Source organism: Temnothorax longispinosus, unplaced genomic scaffold (genome assembly GCF_030848805.1).
Source record: "Temnothorax longispinosus isolate EJ_2023e unplaced genomic scaffold, Tlon_JGU_v1 HiC_scaffold_24, whole genome shotgun sequence".
NCBI lineage: Eukaryota > Metazoa > Arthropoda > Insecta > Hymenoptera > Formicidae > Temnothorax > Temnothorax longispinosus.
The window spans coordinates 34131-54034 of record NW_027270058.1 but is presented as its reverse complement, the minus strand read 5'-3'; the positions used below and the strand labels follow the sequence as shown (position 1 = coordinate 54034).

The window sequence follows — 19904 nt, the reverse complement described above, 5'->3', positions numbered from 1 at the left end:
CTAACTCCAATTAAATATATCACATATTACGTTGAGTTAGGTAACGCATTTTTGTAACATTATTTTTTTATAATTAATATCCAAGCCATTGATTGAGCCTACTCAAAACTTGATTGCTTCAGCCATTATTGAAATCCGATAATCTCGAGTAAACGCAACTAACGGCTCAAGTAAAGACACGGACGTCTCGCACTGCGTCGCGCTACGCATGCCATGCACTTGATGTGAGACACTACCATGTACCGTATCTCTTGATTTGCAACGATCAGACTTTACAAGTGTTTGCTTTAGGCACAGAATAACATTCCAACTGCATGGTCCCAAGAAATACCGTTAGTACTCCATAATCGGTCCTCTTATGTACCCTTACAGGAAACAATATTGTTTTTTAATTACTACGTAAACTGAAGAAGTTTTTCAATTTTTGTCGATTACCGTCCGTCGATTCCAATTTACCAGCGTAAATACATTTACGAACTGGCTGACACCGAGTAATCGTGATAATATTATTTCCAGTTAGGACCCCGGAATCACCCTTACAACACAGTACCTGATACCGACAACTACCGTTACAATGCAGAATAAAAAAGGAAAGTTTACAGATAAACCATAAGTATTCCCATTCGCGATACAAACTTTGATGGGACATACGCTATTATGTGGGAATATGTATTTGCCAAAATTCGGACACTGACTAATTTTGAAAAGATTGTTTCCATCTGCGGTCTCAGTCAATACCCTTACAACACATATAGTACCCATAAGTACCGTTACAATAAATAATCGAAAATTAAAATATCATTGATAACTGGCCATAGTGTTATATTTTTTAAAAAATTGACGCATATCGTAACGCTATTATTTGCGGATTTACATTTAGCGACACGCGCAAACGTTGACATTTCTATTAAAAATTATGATCTCAGGATTTAATCTTATAACTCAGTAAGTCTACATTCCTAAGTATTGCTACAATGCGAAACAAAAAAATAATATCTACTGATAAACTATGAGGAGAACGATTTCTGTTATAAAGACGTTGAGATCATACGCAATCTAGCTGTAAAAGAAAAAATAAAATAGCATTCTGTTAACATCTCAATGTAGGACAGCATTGAAGCAAATTCTAATTGAATAAAATAATATATAATTATTCGATGACTCTCTAATAATTTTGACTCTACCTAACTTGATATATTGGGGGAGAGAAATCTACTTTAATAAATGACCAACTTTTACATTAAAGAGGACGCAAATTTGAGTCAAAACGTCAGTGAGTACGTAATTTTATGTAATTATTGTTGAACAATATATTAATTGCACAACAACAACCGCGTCGACTCTCAGCAGTCTTATTTTCTTTCTTATTTATTAGTACAAAGCCTCAGGTTAACTTTAAATATCAAAGAATGACGAGTATAAATCAAGTAATCACTATTTACAACGTTGAGGCTTTATTAACAATTGCTTTGAACATAGAATAATATTTTAACCGAATGGTCCCAAGAAGTACCGCTTGTCGTCTGAAAGCGGTCCTTGTATATACCTTTACAAGAAACAATATTGTCTTTTAATTAGTACGTAAACTGAAGAAGTTTTCAATTTTTATCGATTACTTTCGATTCCAATTTACCAGCGCAGACACATTTACAAGCCGGCTGACACCGAGTAATCGTGCTAACATTATTTCTAGTTAGGATCCTGGAATCACCCTTACAACACAGTACTTGATACCGAAAACTACCGTTACAATGCAGAATAAAAAAAAAAAGTTTACAGATAAACCATAAGTAATTCCCATTCGCGATACAAATTTTGATGGAACATACGCTATTATGTGGGAATATGTATTTGCCAAAATTCGGACACTGACTAATTTTGAAAAGATTGTTCCCATTGCGGTCTCAGTAAATACCCTTACAACACATAGTACCGATAAGTACCGTTACAATAAATAATCAAAAATTAAAATATTATTGATAACTAGCCATAGTGTTATATTTGTTTAAAAAGTACGTAAACTGAAGAAGTTTCACAACGCAGGGTAAGATACAATAATTTAGACTATTTTTTTTTATATTTTTACATTTATAATGTAAATTCAACATACAGATTTGTCACAATATATTTTTTTTACATATTTCCGTTTTTTTGAATTTTGTTACATGTTTTAATTGTTGCATTATTCCAGTTAAAAACTGAATAATGCTGAATTAGCATCGCTTTAGAAACTCAAACCCGTAAAAAAGGTAATTGATTATAGTTTTTCCGTCGATAAATGATATTCAGAAACTACAAGTGTATCTCAGCGACAAATTAAGAAAAAATTATGAAGCTTTAAAAGAACATTTTTCGAAGAAGGCTTGAAATGATTTAGCTGCCAGTAGTCTGATATCTATTCAGCTATTCAACAGACGTCGAGCAGGCGAAATCGAACGGATATTGATTAATGATTTTAAAAATTATCAAAAAATCGACGAAGACACAATTGGCGAAGCTTATACCAAATTTTCAATTGAAGAAAAGAAAGCAGCACAAAAATACGTGCAATTCACAATCCGGGGAAAGTTGAACCGTACAGTACCAGTGTTATTGCACAGGGAACTTCTAATGTGCTTAGAACTTCTTTTAAAAAACAGGCATTTGGCAAACGTAAATAAAAACAACCCGTATTTGTTCGGTATTCAGCTGTTCAACAGACGTCGACCAGGCGAAATCAAACGGATATTAATTAAAGATTTTCAGAAAGCAGCTCAAAAATACGTGCAATTCACAATCTGGGGAAAGTTATACCGTTCAATTTCGCCTGCTCGACGTCTGTTGAACAGCTGAATAGAAATGAGGCTACTGGCAGCTAAATCATTCCAAGTGTCGAAGAGAAGTTTTTGCATAATCAGCAAGGCATGATGAACTCGTCACGAAATCTGTAGCAAGTTTTTTATACTTGGCATTCGGCCTCCGCGTAACTATTCGTTCTCCAGTATTAATAGCTCTATTCGTATTAAAATAGAATTGTCCACGTTTTCGAATTTTTTCTATTATTTTCTTCCGTTCGTTAGATCCTTTCTCGAAGCTCAAAAATTGAACTACTTCCTCTTCATCCTTGTGCTTACGGATAACATGTCGGCTTAACTTCCCTTGTTCCGCCTTGCAGAAAACACAAAAATTCTTTTTAATTCCAGATTCAGCGCTTTTTACAAACATTTCCACGTCGTCTGGTGCGCTGGTTCAACTTTATTGACTGTAAAAGAAGCATCCAAATCCGTCGATATGTTTTGAGATGTCGTAGAAACATCATTAATATCGGTATCATTCTGTTCTTTTTGTCCTATGCTACCATTCGAACTCTCAAAATCAGGCACGTACGAAAAATTGCTGGAGTTATTAGAGACGACAGAGCTGCGACTGTCGTTCTCCTTATCAGAAAGATCGGGTTTGTTAGGGACCTCGCTAATCAATCGATTAGCATCTACAATATAAAGAAGAAGTTGTTCAAAAGCGTTGTGAAATAAAAAATATTACAGATTGGACATCTAACCTTCGCTTGTACGACAATTTGGAATCGGAAGCTCTGTGTCTTTTCTTTCGTCAACGTCATTATTTTGTTTTTGTTATGAAAGCACAGATTTATAAACATTAAACGCAATATCGTCCCAATCTCATACGCTATTATTAAAATCGGCACTGTTATCTGCAAAAAAACAAACCAAAAGTTAAATACATATTCATAAATTCTTCACACGCTGCAATTGTCATCAACTGGGCCACTTTATATTCATTTAATTATAACATCTTTCAGATTTATTTTACGTACACTTTATCTAAATTCGACAACGAAAAGTCATCTTTCCACATATTTACTTTTGCCAAGCAATAAAAAATGTGCACAAAACAAAAGGTAAAAAGTTTTAGTCGCAAAAAGCGTTAATAAATTTAACTTTAATTATATTATCTATTTTATCTTTATCTTAGAGCAAGCGCAAAAGCGACTTTTTGTATTTTATTCTAAAAATGTTACATATACTTTTGATAATCGTACAAAACTAGAATAACACTCCGGATAATATCAGTTGATGAAGAATGCTTTATTTATTTAAATCTATATTACTTTATACGAACCTTCCTCAGAAACTGTTAAATTTGTTAGAGAAGTCGGAGTGATGCTTAGAATAGCCAAGTTTTTAAATGCATCAGGGTGTTGCGAAACACTTGCAGAAAGTTTCGTTGGCATAGTTTTTAATGTGGTATTTGAGGACATCTGATCAACGAATAGGTTAGTGTGTTGTTATCAGTTGCCGGAAACATTTCGCACTCTTTAGTCTGACTGGACTCTTCACTCGCATTATTTGCCGGCAATGTTTTCGATAAATGAACAATTTCCTCGACAAAGCAAAAGGTTCCAATGTTTTCGAGAGAAATAGGTTGTCTGCGAAAGAAGCTCCGGAGAAAAGACATCATCATTTCCTGATTCGATTTCAATAAATTAGTTACTATGATCAAACGCAATATTTATAAAGGTGATCCTGCAGTATCCGTTGTCATTTTTTTTTAAATAATATTGAAAGAATAAATTCTTCACCGTTAACTGAAATACAAAAAAAAACGCTTTTCACCATGCAGTTATTGAAGTATTGTATCGTCATACAGCTTAACATAAATCTATATTTAGATCTAAGGAAGAGAAGCGAGATTGTCAATGAAGTAATTTTATTAAAAAATTTATAAACTTTATAGGGTAACCCCAAAACGTATCAATGAAAAGTTTCTTAGGAACGTTTTATTCAGCCATAATAAGATTTTATCATATAACTTGCAATATAACACGAGAGAAAAAGATATCGGATGCAAGTCTGATGTGGGGCTGCACCACTTCCTACGCTATTACTCTGCATTATTCCCACGACAATGTCTATTACAGTGTTATCTAAAAAAGGACATCGAATATCAAAATAGAGTAAATTTTCAGAAAGTGTGCTCACTTTTACTCTGGCTGCTAACTGTGGCTCGTTGGAACATGTATAATCGACACTCGTACCAGTTAGTTTGTTTTCTCTTCTGAAAGCAATTCGATCGTTTCAGCTTCATTGAGCTCTGAATCAGTTGTATTTGATGGCAATATCTCCGACAAACACACACTTCGGATTGCAAGACTTGACTTGTTTGAGCACGTAAGATTAACGTCTTGTCCAATTTGTTTATTATCCGCTGCTGGAGACAATGCGATCGCTTTAGCTTTTTCAAGCTCAATTTTAGCCATATTCAATGGTAAAATCCCCAACGAACAAACACTCTCAGTGAAGAAGGAACGAATTGAATCATTTTCGAGAAAAGTTGGCGTCTTTGTCAAAACCTTTAGCAAATCTATTTCAACAATTGCTGTAAGAAACTCGATTTTAATAAACTATAGAGTTTCTCTATAAAAATACAAAATTTAATAAATAGTTTTTATTCGAGTAGCAAATCATCTTCGTAAAATATACGTACGTGCATATCCATCGTTTGCGCGATTGAAACGTAGTTCTTTCCTCTGTACCTTCGTAGAGAGATCTGTTTTTTTATGTCCTGTAAATATATAGCCTCGTGGATGAATGTAAACACACTACGACCTACACTAACATTATTTAGATATTACAAATACCTGTGTTTATTGAAGTACGAGGTTTTTTTGGAAGATTTGGCCGATGAAGCATACTTGGCAGAAGAGATTTCTTTGTTGAGTTCTCTTTTCGTTTCCAGTTCATTCTTTAAAGCAATAAGCTTATCTTTCTCGCCTGAAAATTCGCAAATAAACTTGAACAAAAATTGAAGTAAATAAATACACATACGTCTAACGGTACTCAATTTCAATAAAAACTAAATTTTATTTCAATTTTATTTTAGAATAAAATGTTGATTATCATATATATTTCATAGTATGGGTAATTCTAGGGACCGAAAACAGAAACGGAAAAGTGCTTTCCAGGACCATATGCGAATATAATTTAAAAAAAACAGCTCTCTGTAAAAATATCCGTTTAATTAACAGTAGTTTCTATTATCGAAGAACTTATGCGTTAACAGTCAATGGAATGTGTGTTTCAATACGATAGACATGTAAACGAAGATCTTTGCCAATATCTTTAAACTCGATCAAAGTTATTTATTTCTTACCGATTGTGAGATGCACTACGATTCGCATTAATTTTAACTTGAAATATGACTGTACGAGCAATACATCCTCTTCTTTATCCTTAAGTAAAGATATTCTCTACACGTTATTTTCAACTCGTAATAGTAATAAATTGCAATTACAACCACCAAATATTATTACGGCAATCTATATCGCATACTGAATTGAAAGAGTAATTTCAGAGACTAGGTTATATTCGACTATACAAGCACGCCATATATATTACTACAGATTTAATACTATAATGACTATATAATAAATGCGTGAATAACCTTACAATTTGATCTTTGTTTCACAATATAAAATATGAATTAGATTATCATCAAGAGCTATGATTTTTCCGACGTATCGTCCACTACTCTTGTATCGAATACTACATACATTTTTCTTTTTTATTATATCTCTTTCTTTACAGATATACGCCGTCTTCGAAAAGCACTAAAGCAAACATTTTCTATTCAATATCCACGATCGCTGGCGTTTTACGGAGAGTCCTGGCGCGTTCCGTTACTCATCTTCTTCTTCTTCTTAGGTTTAAAGGCTCCTGCCTCTTTTAAAAAATTTTTTCGTTCGGGCGGAACACGTCCGAACACGTTAAAACGTGTCGTCCGTGTCTACACGCGAAACACGTTCTAACTAGTCCGCGTACGTTGAGCGAATATATCGTTCCGTTACTCGTATGATGCGCATGCATCACTTATCCTTGTTTAGCATTCGGTGAGCAACAAAGATAAGTGATGCAGAGAGAGGCGCCAACGGGTCATGTGATCAGCCCTCCGTGATTGGCTGGCAACAATGGCCGCGTAAAGGAAACACAACTGCTGAGTGAGCTGCTAGTGATTCTGAAAGGCCATTACACGTAATTAAGTTTTAGTTATAATCATAAGGCCGTAAAAAAATAGACCAATCACAGTCGATTATTCTTCTTTCGATTATGACTAAAACTTTGTTACGTGCAATGGCCTTAGGCCCAGTTCAACAGTGGTCAGTTAGCTTAACTATTAAAGCTAACTGGCCACTGTTGAACTGGGCCTTAATATAATTGGTTCTTACCTTTGGTTCTTCTCCGGATCTAAAAGTAAGAACTAATCATAATAAGCGCTCACTCAACAGTTGTGTTTCCTGAACGCGGCCATTCTGTATTGACGTCGCAATATCGTAATGTCCACCTTACTACATATTGTTTCCAACCAATCACAGAGGGTTGGTCACATGACCCGTTGGCGCCTCTTTCTTCTAGAGATTCTCTAGGGCGCGTTTCGTTAAGCGGGGAGCACACACTTCTGCATAACGGATAATGCGTAAGCATAAGAAAATCGATTGGTCCATATACATGTGCATAAGGAAATAAACCAATCAATTTTATTATGCTTACGCATTATGCGTTGTGCAGAAGTGTGTGCTCCCCGCTTTACTGCTTAAATTTTTTTATGTGCCACGGCCTTTATGCGTGTCATGCAAGTAAAGCGGGGAACACACACTTCTGCACAACGCATAATGCGTAAGCATAATAAACTCGATTGGTTTATTTCCTTATGCACATGTATATGGACCAATCGATTTTCTTATGCTTACGCATTATCCGTTATGCAGAAGTGTGCGTGCTCCCCGCTTAACGAAACGCGCCCTAGAGAATCTGTAGAAGAAAGAGGCGCCAACGGGTCATGTGACCAACCCTCTGTGATTGGCTGGAAACAATATGTAGTAAGGTGGACATTACGATATTGCGACGTCAATACAGAATGGCCGCGTTCAGGAAACACAACTGTTGAGTGAGCGCTTATTATGATTAGTTCTTACCCTTAGATCCGGAGAAGAACCAAAGGTAAGAACCAATCATATTAAGGCCCAGTTCAACAGTGGCCAGTTAGCTTTAATAGTTAACTCTCACTCTCTGTTTCTTTCTAACCTCAAAGGTTAGAAAGAGACGGAGAGTGAGAGTTAACTACTAGTTAAGCTAACTGGCCACTGTTGAACTGGGCCTAAGGCCATTGCACGTAACAAAGTTTTAGGGCCCGGACACACACTTTTTCGTAACAGTAACAGTAAAGTTTCGACCAATCGCGTTGCTCGATTCGGGAACGTACGGCCGTACGTTCTCGATTCGAGCAACGCGATTGGTCGAAACTTTACTGTTACTGTTACGAAAAAGTGTGTGTCCGGGCCTTTAGTCATAATCGAAAGGAGAATAATCGGCTGTGATTGGTCTATTTTCTTACGGCCTTATGATTATGACTAAAACTTTATTACGTGCAATGGCCTTTTAGAATCACTAGCAGCTCACTCAGCAGGGTTGCGTTCCAAAATTCACTCTGGGTAACTAAAATCTATAGTTTACGTCACTGTACACTATAGCATTTTAAGGCAATTTTTGGCGTGACTCTGGTATAAGCAACCAAAGAGTACCAAACTGCACCAGAACCAATAGCAGCCACGGATAGCAACTTTGGTATATGTACCAAACCATACCAAACGATCGCCAAAAATCGCCTTTAGTTAACTAGAGTGAATTTTGGAACGCAACCCAGTTGTGTTTCCTTTACGCGGCCATTGTTGCCAGCCAATCACGGAGGGCTGATCACATGACCCGTTAGCGCCGTTGGCGCCTCTCTCTGCATCACTTATCTTTGTTGCTCACCGAATGTTAAACAAGGATAAGTGATGCATGCGCATCATACGAGTAACGGAACGCGCCAGGACTCTCCGTAAAACGCCAGCGATCGTGGATATTGAATAGAAAATGTTTGCTTTAGTGCTTTTCGAAGACGGCGTGTATTATATCTGTAAAGAAAAAGATATAATAAAAAAGAAAAATGTATGTAGTATTCGATACAAGAGTAGTGGACGATTCGTCGGAAAAATCATAGCTCTTGATGGTAATATAATTCATATTTTATATTGTAATGGCCAGTCTCTCTACAATGAGTCGTTAGTCGTTAGTCAGATGTCGGAAGAAATAGTTATAAGCGTATTGTAAGCAATCGAAGGCCTGTAATCGGTGATCGTAAGAGATGGCATTTGGCCAATCGCTTATGATTGCCGATTACAGACTTCCGATCGCCTTATGACACGTTTATGACTTTTTTCGACTCTCTTCCGACATCTGACTAATGACTAACGACTCATTGTAGACTGGCCATAAAACAAAGATCAAATTGTAAGATTATTCACGCATTTATTATATAATCATTATTCCAGCGAGAAATGACCCATCGAATCGACGTTGATTAGACATCGATTCGATGGATCATTTCTTGCTGGGATAGTATTAAATCTGTAGTAAAGCAATGTTATATGGCGTGCTTGTATAGTCGAATATAACGTAGTCTCCGAAATTACTCTTCCAATTCAGTATGCGATATAGATTGCCGTAATAATATTTGATGGTTGTAATTGCAATTTATTATTATTATTACGAGTTGAAAATAACGTGTAGGGAATATCTTTACTTAAATATAAAGAAGAGGATGTATTGCTCGTACAGTCATATTTCAAGTTAAAACTAATGCGAATCGTAGTGCATCTCACAATCGGTAAGAAATAAATAACTTTGATCGAGTTTAAAGATATTGGCAAAGATCTTCGTTTACATGTCTATCGTATTGAAACACACATTCCATTGACTGTTAACGCATAAGTTCTTCGGTAATAGAAACTACTGTTAATTAAACGAATATTTTTACAGAGAGCTGTTTTTTTTAAATTATATTCGCATATGGTCCTGGAAAGCACTTTTCCGTTTCTGTTTTCGGTCCCTAGAATTACCCATACTATGAAATATATATGATAATCAACATTTTATCCTAAAATAAAATTGAAATAAAATTTAGTTTTTATTGAAATTGAGTACCGTTAGACGTATGTGTATTTATTTACTTCAATTTTTGTTCAAGTTTATTTGCGAATTTACAGGCGAGAAAGATAAGCTTATTGCTTTAAAGAATGAACTGGAAATGAAAAGAGAACTCAACAAAGAAATCTCTTCTGCCAAGTATGCTTCATCGGCCAAATCTTCCAAAAAACCTCGTACTTCAATAAACACAGGTATTTGTAATATCTAAATAATGTTAGTGTAGGTCGTAGTGTGTTTACATTCATTCACAAGGCTATATATTTATAGGACAGAAAAAAACAGATCTTTCTATGAAGGTACAGAGGAAGAAACTACGTTTTAATCGCGCAAACGATGGACATGCACGTACGTATATTTTACGGAAATGATTTGCTACTCGAATAAAAACTATTTATTAAATTTTGTATTTATGGAGAAACTATAGTTTATTAAAATCGAGTTTCTTACAGCAACTGTTGAAATCGATTTGCCAAAGGTTATGACAAAGACGCCAACTTTTCTCGAAAATGATTCAACTCGTTCCTTCGTCACTGAGAGTGTTTCGTTGGGGATTTTGCCATTGAATATGGCTAAAATTGAGCTTGAAAAAGCTAAAGCGATCGCATTGTCTCCAGTAGCGGATAATAAACAAATTGGACAAGACGTTGATCTTACGTGCTCAAACAATAAGTCAAGTCTTGCAATCCAAAGTATGTGTTTGTCGGAGATATTGCCATCGAATACAACTGATTCAGAGCTCAAAGAAGCTGAAGCGATCGAATTGCTTTCAGAAGAGAATAACAAATTAACTGGTACGACTGTCGATTATACATGTTCCAACGAGCCACAGTTAGCAGTCCAGAGTAAAAGTGAGCACACTTTCTAAAAATTTACTCTCTTTTGGTATTCAATGTCCTTTTTGAGAGAACACTGTAATAGACACTGTCGTGGGAATAATGCAGAGTAATAACGTTGGAAGTGGTGCAGCCGCACAGACTTGCATCCGATATTTTTTTTCTCTCGTATTATATGGCAAGTTATATGATGAAATCTTATCATGGCTGAATAAAATGTTCCTTAGAGACTTTTCATTGATACGTTTTGGATACCATCTGAAGTTTATGAATTTTTTAATAAAATTACTTCGTTGACAATCTCGCTTCTGTTCCTCTATAGATCTATGTTAAGCAGTATGGCGATTTAAAATACTTCAATAACTACGGTGACAAGCGTCTTTTTTTTTGCATTTCAATTAACGGTGAAAAATTTCTTCTTTCAATATTATAAAAAAAAAAAATGACAAGGGATACTGCAGGATCACCTTTATTTTGCGTTTGATTATAGCAACTAATTTATTGAAATCGAATACATTTCAGGAAATGATGATGTCTTTTCTCCGGAGCTTCTTTCGCAGACACCTACTCTTCTCGAAAACGTTGAAACCCTCTGCCTTGTCGAGGATATTGTTCATTTATCGAAAACATTGCCGGCAAATAATGCGAGTGAAGAGTCCAGTCAGACTGAAGAGTGCAAAATGTTTCCGGCAACTGATAATCAACACACAAACCTATTTGTTGATCAGATGTTCTCGAACACCACATTAAAAACTATGCCAACGGAACTTTCTGCAAGTGTTTCGCAAAACCTTGATGCATTTGAAAACTCGGCTATTCTAAGCAACCCTGATGCATTTGAAAACTTAAGCCTCACTCCGGTTTCTCTAACAAATTTAACAGTTTCTAAGGAAGGTTCGCATATTAAGTAATATAGGTTTAAATAAATAAGGCATTCTTCATCAACTGATATTATCCGGGGTGTCATTCCAGTTTAATTTGTACGATTATCAAAAGTATATATAACCAAAAATATATGTAACATTTTAAAAATAAAATACAAAAAGTCGCTTTTGCGCTTGCTCTAAGATAAAATAGATAATATAATTAAAGTTCAATTTGTGAATGCTTTTTGCGATTAAAACTTTTCACCTTTTGTTTTTGTGCACACTTCTTATTCCTTGGCGAAACTAAATATGTGGAAAGGTGATTTTTCGTTGTCAAATTTTGGTAAAGTGTACGTAAAATAAATCTGAAAGATGTTATAATTAAATGAATATAAAGTGGCCCAGTTGATGACAATTGCAGCGTGTGAAGAATTTATGAATATGTATTTAACTTTTGGTTTGTTTTTTTGCAGATAACAGTGCCGATTTTAATAATAGCGCATGGGATTGGGATGATATTGCGTTGAATGTTTACAAACCTCTGCTTCCATTACAAAAACAAAATAATGACGTTGACGAAAGAAGAGACACGGAGCTTCCGATTCCAAATTGTCGTACAATAAGCGAAGGTTAGATGTCCGATCTGTAATATTTTTTATTTCACAACGCTTTTGAACAACTTCTTCTTTATATTGTAGATGCTAATCGATTGATTAGCGAGGTCCCTAACAAGCCCGATCTTTCTGATAAGGAGAACGACGGTCGCAGCTCTGTCGTCTCTAATAACTCCAGCGATTTTTCGTACGTGCCTGATTCTGAGAGTTCGAATGATAGCATAGGACAAAAGGAACAGCATGATAACAATAAGAATAATTCTACGACATCTCGAAACATATCGACGGATTTGGATGCGTCTCTTACAGTCAATAAAGTTGGACACAGCGCACCAGACGACGTGGAAATGTTCGTAAAAAGCGCTGAATCTGGAATTAAAAAAAACTTTTGTGTTTTCTGCAAGACAGAACAAGGGAAGTTAAGCCGACATGTTACCCGTAAGCACAAAGATGAAGAGGAGGTAGTTCAATTTCTGAACTTCGAGAAAGGATCTAACGAACGGAAGAAAATAATGGAAAAAATTCGAAAACGTGAACAATTCTATTTTAATACGAATAGAGCTATTAATACTGGAGAACGAAAAGTTACGCGAAGGCCGAATGCCAAGTATAAAAAACTTGCTACAGATTTCGCGACGTGTCCATCATGCCTTGCTGATTATGCAAAAACTTCTCTTCGACACCATTATCGAAAATGCGCGAAGAAAAATTCTGCAAAACGAAGATCGATTCTGGTATCATCAAAGAGATTAACCGGCCGGATTCATCCTAAAGCATGCGATATACTTCGGAAACGGATTTTTCCTACGATGCAAGACGACAATGTAGCAAAATCGATACGCTATGACGAACTCATTATTCTTTTTGGCAATAAGCTATGTCAAAAGTACAAGGATCCCCACTTCTATGACATGATTCGTCAAAAACTTCGACAGCTTGGACGTTTTCTTCTAGAAGTGAGGAATCACGCTACAGAAATTTCTGACTTTTTTAGCATTTTTTATCCGAGGCATTACGATGCCACAATCACTGCAGTTCAATCCCTTGCTGGTCTAAACGATTCGGGAACTGGCTTCAAAATACCTTCTCTAGCCACGTCTTTGGGTACATTGATTAAACAGATCTGTAGGTTGTGCATTTCGGAAAGGATTAAAAAACATGATAAAGAAAAACAAACATACGCTGAAGATTTTTTAAAGCTCCTGACCGAAGACTATAATTCAAGTGTTGCTCGAACAGCTATAGAAACTCAAACCCGTAGAAAAAGGCAATCGACTGTAATTCTTCCGTCGACAAATGATATTCAGAAACTACAAGTGTATCTTCGTGACAAATTAAGGAAGAATTGTGAAGCTTTAAAAGAACATTTTTCGAAAAATGTTTATAATGATTTAGCTGCCAGTAGTCTGATTTCTATTCAGCTATTCAACAGACGTCGAGCAGGCGAAATCGAACGGATATTGATTAATGATTTTAAAAATTATCAAAAAATCGACGAAGACACAATTGGCGAAGCATATACCAAATTTTCAATTGAAGAAAAGAAAGCAGCACAAAAATACGTGCGATTCACAATCCGGGGAAAGTTGAACCGTACAGTACCAGTGTTATTGCACAGGGAACTTCTAATGTGCTTAGAACTTCTTTTGAAAAACAGGCATTTGGCAAACATAAATAAGAACAACCCGTATTTGTTCGGTATTCCGGGTATATTCAAGGGAGATTATAAGTACCTCAGAGCCTGCGATTTAATGCGCAAATTTGCAGAGGAATGCGGTGCTGCAAAACCGAATACTCTAAGAGGAACTATTTTGCGAAAACACATAGCTACGATGTGTGTAAACTTCAATCTTTCCGAGAATGAAGTGTCTGATCTTGCAAGCTTTTTGGGCCATGCCGACCGTATACATAAAGAGCATTATAGGCAGCCAATAATAACGAGAGAAATACTGCAAATATCAAAATTGTTAGAAGCTGTACAAGGAAAGCAGGACGATTCTGGAGACGATTTGGACGACGACGATGATGAGACTGGTGTGAATGAGTCTGGTGATGCTACTTTCGTTGCACCAGATAAAAGCGTTTTTATTGATGACCATGGAAATTCTGCAACTGCATCTGCTTCTGTATCTGAATCCGAACAGGAATCAGATACAGAGATTTTTGCAGAATCCAAGACGCAAAAACGAAAAAAACGATCAAGTATGTACATAAATAATATTCGTATATTCATTATAGTCCGATTAGTTAGTTCATGTATCTTTTTTTCAGCTTCACCGTTTGGAAAGTGTAGCCGCCCTCGTTGGAATAAAAAACAAAAAAAAATAGGATTCCAAGCTTTTGAACCGTGGATTAACCAAACGGCCGAAACCGTATTGCCGTCATTAAAGCAAATACAAGATGTAAAAGATGCTAACCCAAAAGTTTTTGATGATCGAAATAATGCAACAATAAAAACATGGGTCAGCAATCAAAAAAAAAAAGCCAACAAGAAGAGAGAAAAAAAAGAAAAGAGGTAGAGAAAATATCTTACCGATGACAAACCTGTTTATAATTATAAATGTAAAAATATAAAAAATAAATGTAAAAATATATAAAAATGAGTCTAAATTATTCTTTCTTACTATGTGTTTTTTAAATTAAAAGTTCTGTATGTAGACTTAGGGCCGTAAAGCCGGTATTGATGGGATAAGTACTAGACGTGTGAACAAGGATCTTGAGTTCGAGTCCCGGCCGGCTCCGTTAATTTTTCCCGTCACTTACACGTAATAGAAAAAAGTTGAATCTCGTGTGAATGGTTCTTTTTCTACTCAATTTTTGTAAATAATGATATCGATGTCACAGAATCGTTAATGGTCTTGGCAACAGTTAACAATAGAATTTGCTGTAATGCTGTCCTACATTGGGATGCTAACAGGGTGCTATTTTCTTTTTTCTTCTTATAGATTGCGTATGACCTCAACGTCTTTATGACAGAAAAATTGTTCTATGTATAGTTTATTAGTAAATATTAATTTTTCGTTTCGCATTGTAACAGTACTGTAATTGTACTTAGGAATGTAGATTTACTGAGTTATATAAGAGTGATTCCTGGAATCATAATTTTTAATAGGAATGCCAACGTTTGCGCGTATCGTTAAATGTAAATCTGCAAATAATAGCGTTACGATATATGTCGATTTTTAAAGAAATATAACACTATGGCTAGTTATCAATGATATTTTAATTTTTGATTATTCATTGTAACGGTACTTATCGGTACTATGTGTTGTAAGGGTATTTACTGAGACCGCAATGGGAACAATCTTTTCAAAATTAGTCAGTGTCCGAATTTTGGCAAATACATATTCCCACATAATAGTGTATGTTCCATCAAAATTTGTATCGCGAATGGGAATACTTATGGTTTATCTGTAAACTTTTCTTTTTTATTCTGCATTGTAACGGTAATTTTCGGTATCAAGTACTGTGTTGTAAGGGTGATTCCGGGATCCTAACTAGAAATAATGTTAGCACGATTACTCGGTGTCAGCCGGCTTGTAAATGTGTCTGCGTTGGTCAATTGGAATCGACAGTAATCGATAAAAATTGAAAAACTTCTTCAGTTTACGTAGTAATTAAAAAACAATATTGTTTCCTGTAAGGGTACATAAGAGGACCGCTTTCAGACGACAAGCGGTACTTCTTGAGACCATTCGGTTAAAATATTATTCTATGTTCAAAGCAATTGTTAATATATAAAGCCTCAACGTTGTAAATAGTGATTACTTAATTTATACTCGTCATTCTTTGATATTTAAAGTTAACCTGAAGTTCTGTACTAATAAATAAGAAAGAAAATAAGACTGCCGTTGAGAGTCGACGCGGTTGTTGTTGTGCAATTAATATATTTTTCAACAATAATTACATAAAATTACGTATTTACTGACGTTTTGACTTGAATTTGCGTCCTCCTCAATGTAAAAGTTGGTGTCATTTATTACAGTAAATTTTTCTCCCCCAATATATCAAGTTAAGTAGAGTTAAAATTATTAGAGAGTCATCAAATAATTATATATTATTATATTCAATTAGAATTTGCTTCAATGCTGTCTTTCATTGAGATGTTAACAGAGTGCTATTTTATTTTATTTTTTTTTACAGATTGCGTATGATCTCATCAACGTCTTTATAATAGAAATCGTTTTTCTCATAGTTTATCAGTAGATATTATTTTTTCGTTTCGCATTGTAGCAATACTTAGGGATGTAGACTTACTGAGTTATAAGATTAAATCCTGAGATCATAATTTTTAATAGGAATGCCAACGTTTGCGCGTGTCGCTAAATGTAAATCCGCAAATAAGAGCGTTACGATATACGTTAATTTTTTAAAAAATATAACGCTATGGCCAGTTATCAATAATATTTTAATTTTCGATTATTTATTGTAACGGTACTTATGGGTACTATGTATTGTAAGGGTATTTACTGAGACCGCAGATGGGAACAATCTTTTCAAAATTAGTCAGTGTCCGAATTTTGGCAAATACATATTCCCACATAATAGCGTATGTCCCATCAAAATTTGTATCGCGAATGGGAATACTTATGGTTTATCTGTAAACTTTCCTTTTTTATTCTGCATTGTAACGGTAGTTTTTGGTTTCAAGTACTGTGTTGTAAAGGTGATTCCGGGATCCTAACTAAAAATAATGTTAGCACGATTACTCGGTGTCAGCCGGCTTGTAAATGTGTCTGCGCTGGTAAATTGGAATCGACAGTAATCGATAAAAATTGAAAACTTCTTCAGTTTACGTACTAATTAAAAGACAATATTGTTTCTTGTAAAGATATATACGAGGACCGCTTTCAGACGACAAGCGGTACTTCTTGGGACCATTCGGTTAAAATATTATTCTATGTTCAAAGCAATTGTTAATAAAGCCTCAACGTTGGAAATAGTGATTACTTGATTTATACTCGTCATTCTTTGATATTTAAAGTTAACCTGAGGCTTTGTACTAATAAATAAGAAAGAAAATAAGACTGCATGCTGAGAGTCGACGCGGTTGTTGTTGTGCAATTAATATATTGTTCAACAATAATTACATAAAATTACGTACTCACTGACGTTTTGACTCGAATTTGTGTCCTCTTTAATGTAAAAGTTGGTCATTTATTAAAGTAGATTTCTCTCCCCCAATATATCAAGTTAGGTAGAGTCAAAATTATTAGAGAGTCATCGAATAATTATATATTATTTTATTCAATTAGAATTTGCTTCAATGCTGTCCTACATTGAGATGTTAACAGAATGCTATTTTATTTTTTCTTTTACAGCTAGATTGCGTATGATCTCAACGTCTTTATAACAGAAATCGTTCTCCTCATAGTTTATCAATAGATATTATTTTTTTGTTTCGCATTGTAGCAATACTTAGGGATGTAGACTTACTGAGTTATAAGATTAAATCCTGAGATCATAATTTTTAATAGGAATGCCAACGTTTGCGCGTGTCGCTAAATGTAAATCCGCAAATAATAGCGTTACGATATGCGTTAATTTAAAAAAAAATATAACGCTATGGCCAGTTATCAATGATATTTTAATTTTCGATTATTTATTGTAACGGTACTTATAGGTACTATGTATTGTAAGGGTATTTACTGAGACCGCAGATGGGAACAATCTTTTCAAAATTAGTCAGTGTCCAAATTTTGGCAAATACATATTCCCACATAATAGCGTATGTCCCATCAAAATTTGTATCGCGAATGGGAATGCTTATGGTTTATCTGTAAACTTTCCTTTTTTATTCTGCATTGTAACGGTAGTTTTCGGTATCAAGTACTGTGTTGTAAGGGTGATTCCGGGATCCTAACTAGAAATAATGTTAGCACGATTACTCGGTGTCAGCCGGCTTGTAAATGTGTCTGCGCTGGTAAATTGGAATCGACAGTAATCGATAAAAATTGAAAACTTCTTCAGTTTACGTACTAATTAAAAGACAATATTGTTTCTTGTAAAGGTATATACGAGGACCGCTTTCAGACGACAAGCGGTACTTCTTGGGACCATTCGGTTAAAATATATTCTATGTTCAAAGCAATTGTTAATAAAGCCTCAACGTTGTAAATAGTAATTGCTTGATTTATATCTCGTCATTCTTTGATATTTAAAGTTAACCTGAGGCTTTGTACTAATAAATAAGAAAGAAAATAAGACTGCTGAGAGTCGACGCGGTTGTTGTTGTGCAATTAATATATTGTTCAACAATAATTACATAAAATTACGTACTCACTGACGTTTTGACTCGAATTTGTGTCCTCTTTAATGTAAAAGTTGGTCATTTATTAAAGTAGATTTCTCTCCCCCAATATATCAAGTTAGGTAGAGTCAAAATTATTAGAGAGTCATCGAATAATTATATATTATTTTATTCAATTAGAATTTGCTTCAATGCTGTCCTACATTGAGATGTTAACAGAATGCTATTTTATTTTTTCTTTTACAGCTAGATTGCGTATGATCTCAACGTCTTTATAACAGAAATCGTTCTCCTCATAGTTTATCAATAGATATTATTTTTTTGTTTCGCATTGTAGCAATACTTAGGGATGTAGACTTACTGAGTTATAAGATTAAATCCTGAGATCATAATTTTTAATAGGAATGCCAACGTTTGCGCGTGTCGCTAAATGTAAATCCGCAAATAATAGCGTTACGATATGCGTCAATTTTTTAAAAAATATAACACTATGGCCAGAGTTATCAATGATATTTTAATTTTCTATTATTTATTTTAACGGTACTTATAGGTACTATGTATTGTAAGGGTATTTACTGAGACCGCAGATGGAAACAATCTTTTCAAAATTAGTCGGTGTCCGAATTTTGGCAAATACATATTCCCACATAATAGCGTATGTCCCATCAAAATTTGTATCGCGAATGGGAATACTTATGGTTTATCTGTAAACTTTCCTTTTTTATTCTGCATTGTAACGGTGGTTTTCGGTTTCAAGTACTGTGTTGTAAGGGTGATTCCGGGATCCTAACTAGAAATAATGTTAGCACGATTACTCGGTGTCAGCCGGCTTGTAAATGTGTCTGCGCTGGTAAATTGGAATCGACAGTAATCGATAAAAATTGAAAACTTCTTCAGTTTACGTACTAATTAAAAGACAATATTGTTTCTTGTAAAGGTATATACAAGGCCTGTTTCGGACGACAAGCGGTACATCTTGGGACCATTCGGTTAAAATATTATTCTGTGTTTAAAGCAATTGTTACTAAAGTTACAACATTGTAAATAGTGATTGCGTGATTTATACTTGCTATTCTTTGATATTTGAAGATAAATTGAGGTTCTGTACTAATAAATAAGAAAGAAAACAAGACAGCTATTGAGAGCCGACGCGGTTGTTGTTGCGTAAATCATATATTATTCAACAATAATTACATAGAATTACGTATTGCGCCCTTTTTAATGTAAAAGTTACTACCATTTATCACAGTAGATATATATAGAAGGAGGGAGAGAGGGAGAGAGGGAGGGTTTTAGGGAGGTAGAGAAGAGATTCAAGG

The 19904-nt window shown here is 34.9% G+C and overlaps 2 long non-coding RNA genes across 4 annotated transcripts; both read right to left on the bottom strand.

Annotated features, from left to right (window-relative positions):
* Positions 1–2113: 2113 nt before the first annotated feature.
* LOC139823992 (uncharacterized) lies at positions 2114–4626 on the bottom strand. Its single transcript, XR_011734961.1, has 3 exons — positions 4120–4626; positions 3539–3691; positions 2114–3469 (listed from the first exon to the last, which is right to left on the bottom strand). It is a non-coding gene; the product is annotated as an uncharacterized lncRNA (long non-coding RNA).
* Positions 4627–4996: 370 nt separating this feature from the next.
* On the bottom strand, positions 4997–6977 carry LOC139824007 (uncharacterized). 3 transcript variants are annotated; one of them, XR_011734969.1, is made up of 5 exons: positions 6551–6977; positions 6151–6328; positions 5639–5771; positions 5485–5562; positions 4997–5376 (listed from the first exon to the last, which is right to left on the bottom strand). It is a non-coding gene; the product is annotated as an uncharacterized lncRNA (long non-coding RNA). The 3 variants fall into 3 exon arrangements; XR_011734968.1 differs by having other exon boundaries at positions 6151–6977; XR_011734967.1 differs by lacking the exon at positions 6151–6328.
* Between the last annotated feature and the right edge of the window lie 12927 nt (positions 6978–19904).